Below are 3,522 nucleotides of genomic sequence, written 5' to 3'. Positions count from 1 at the left end.
AGTGATGGTTTTGTGAGCTGCAACAGAATACAAGATTGGGGGGGGGGGGGGGGGGGGGGGGGAGTGACTTTGACTTTAAGTTCTTTAGGAACACATACCTTTAAGGATAGAGAGCGCAGCAGCAAATTCATCATTTGTGGAGCTGGCAGTGGGATGGTGCACCACAGGCCTTGTAGTTCCTAGTTTGAATTCAATCTTCATTGTGGAGACCAAAAATTCAGGGTTTTTTCAACAAGTTATGTAAAATAGACATTAGTTCTCAGGTTAAGCTCAGGAGGAAAAGTGCTGAGTCAGAAATGGCACCCACGGTGTTATAGTTTTCATAGGTTTCTCTTATGGATTTGATGCTGTTCATTAAAACCTATTTCTTTTAAGGCTGCAATTAAAAGAGAATTTTAAATTTTGGCATGTTAAAAAAAAAAAAAAGTTTCCATTTTCATTGCTTTAGAAAGTTTGTGAATGTGACTGAAGTGTACTCCACAGGTTAGAAACTGGAAGGTGATTGTAGGCATATCACAGAATCATAGATGGTATGGGTTGTGTGGGACCTTAAAGACCATGTGATTCCAACCCCTCTGCCATGGACCGGGACACCATCCACTAGATCAGATTCCCCTAAGCCCCTGGGCAACCTGTGCCAGTGCCTTACCACCCCTTGAGTGAAGAATTTCCTCCTTATATCTAATCTAAACCTACCCTTGTTTAGTTTAAAGCCATTCCCCCTTGTCCTACCACTCCACCCCCTGACAAAGAGTCCTTCCCCAGCTTTCCGGTAGGCCCCCTTTAGGTACTGGCAGGCCACTACAATGTCTCCCTGGAGCCTTCTCTTCTCCAGGCCGAGCAGCCCCAACTCCCTCAGCCTGTCTCCATAAGAGAGGTGCTTCCTTTTGATCATCTTCGTGACCTCCTCTGGACTTGCTCTAACAGGTCCGTGTCCTTCTTGTGCTGGGGCACTAGAGCTGAACGCAGGGCTCCAGGTGGGGTCTCACAAGAGCAGAGCAGAGGGGGACACTCACTTCCCTCACCCTGCTGGCCTCGCTGCTTTTGATGCAGCCCAGGATGTGGTTGGGTCTGAGAGCTGCAAGTGCACATATCCCCCTTTTTATTTTGAAAAAGGGTGTGAGAGTGTTGGAGAAGGATTGCATCCAGCTATTTGGACCCATGGTTGACAGCACTAAACTCATGGGAAAAAAAAGCCAATGACTGAACAAACATACAGGCTGGGCAGTCTTGTCTTCTCTTGAAATGCTTGCTGCCAGATGGGTGGGCACAGTCAGAGAAAGCTGATACTGCTCCTGCATGGGCTTTACCTATACTTCAGATAAACAAAGGAGTTCATTTTCTAGTACTGTCAGACTATTGCCTCTTCCTGACACAAGACTCTTTAAAAATTCAGACTGCAAGAGAAGGAAAATATACAGGCGAGGCAGGATTTATATACTTGCCTATATGCAAATCTTGCTGCATTGATCTGTGAATTCAGTGAATAAAGCTGTCTTTCCAGGGATCTTTGGCTGGAATAAAAATTGAGGCTTTCAGTGAACTCTCAATGGCACAAGAATAAACTCTAAATAACATCAAAAATGCTGTTGTTCCTTAGGCTTAGAGGTGCCTTGATTGTAAGCTCACTGTGTTAGGGACTTTTCTGTTCTGCAGCTGTACCCTGGAAGCTAGCAGGACATGGTTTCCAAATAGTTCTTCTAATCATGGCAGTGATACATAAGCATTAATGCAAAATTAGTATGACTGACTCAGACAAATAAAAAGCAAAAATGCTGGTACAATGTGCTGTGCTGTATGGGTGGTAGCACGTAAAGCTCTGATTTGCTTGGTTACAGTTATCACAGACAAGTCAGTAACTGTTGCCCAGTTCCTGCTATGTGCAATTTGAATAATAATTCCTTCTTTCTGTTCTTCCTCTTGTCACTTAAGATGCTATCTTGTAGAAAAGGATACATACTTCTATGTACAGCATCTATGACAGCCAGCAGTGAAGGTGTACAGGGATGGATGTGTCTTGACTCAAGGAGGAGTTGTTTGGATTGTTTAGATTATATATGAAACTATTAGATGAAAGAAAAAAAAGTACAAAAAAAAAAACTGTTAACTAATCTGTGAGTTTTATAAACCACAGAATTTCTAACTCAAGCTTTGGACATTTGTAGGTAACTTTTTTTTTTCTTTTTTTTTTCCCTAGGACATAAAAGCGAATATGGAGACCACATGCCAGGACTGTAATTTATTCCAGTTTTATTGCAGACACAGCCTAGCACCACCATGAAAAAAGGTAGTCTCTGTGCAATGCTACTGTTACAGGACACAGCAGGGACATCCCCTGTGCTTTATGGAGTATGGCTGCCCAAACTCATGGTGGAACAAATCAGTACAGAGCTCAGAAGTACAGGAGCAATGATGACTGCAAACGGCCTTCCAGTGCAAAGTTCTGGAAACCATTCCTGTTTCAGCAGAAGAAAAAATAAATAAATAAATAAATAAATAAATAAATAAATAAATAAATAAATAAATAAAAGGAATCTCATTTTCCACACTTACATGTTCTGACAATAAATGTCATGTTCCAAGTACTCCTTTAGCAGCCAGTATACAAACCATGCAGAAGAAAGCAAGCTTCCTTTTCTCTTTCTGTTGTTTAAATGAGCTGGTTTTCAGCTTTCCATAAAACAGACACTTTTGTCCTAACTGAGCACATGGATCATAAGCTGTGGTAAAATAGGTGTAACCACGACATACAGACATAGCTTTTACTATGGAGAAAATGAACATAAGCGATCTGCAATAGGGAACATTTAGTCTCTATTTTACAATACAACAAAAAAAAGGTTTCAAAGAACGTATTACTGCAAAAGCCTTAGGTATCATCAACCTTCACTTAATCCTTGACCTTAAACAGATGGTCTCTAACTGGCATAAGTTGATCACAGGGACAACAGTGAAACTTTCAGTGTAAGAGAAATGATCATTCATAGCTTTTCTGTGTGGTTTGCTTCTTAATGGGAGTTTTAGTAAGCTCTCTAAGCAACTCCAGATGACAATGCATCAGCCAGTGCATATAATGCCCACTGCATCACCACAAAGACTTGTCTAAGTCACAAGTTGTTTGTTAAATGTCACATCAGCTGAAATGCAACTTGCAACAGCCATTTAAGTTGGTGACAGGACAGAATGTCCTAGTGTAAGTGAAGGTCCTGTGCCTAATGTAAACGAATAAGATCATGGTTGGTTGGACAGCAGAACAAAAGTCTACTGTCTGGCTTGTTCCAAGCTCAACACCGAAGCTAGGTTCATTTGTAAAGTTTGAATCTTGAATTATTTCCAAACAAATTTAAACCAGCCTCTACATCTGAGATTCGAAAAAAACATTCAGATCCTCCAGTTAGGATTTGCTTCAAGATTTTGGATGCATTTGAGAACAGCAGTAGTCAGAGCATGCCAAATTCCAGTGGTCTCAAAGAGGGACAGTTTCACATGATGCGAGCCACCCAATGTTATGCAATTCCAGGA

This window comes from Anser brachyrhynchus, assembly GCF_964034855.1.
Source record: "Anser brachyrhynchus genome assembly, chromosome: Z".
NCBI classification, from domain to species: Eukaryota; Metazoa; Chordata; class Aves; order Anseriformes; family Anatidae; genus Anser; species Anser brachyrhynchus.
Note: the sequence above shows the minus strand (reverse complement) of the source record.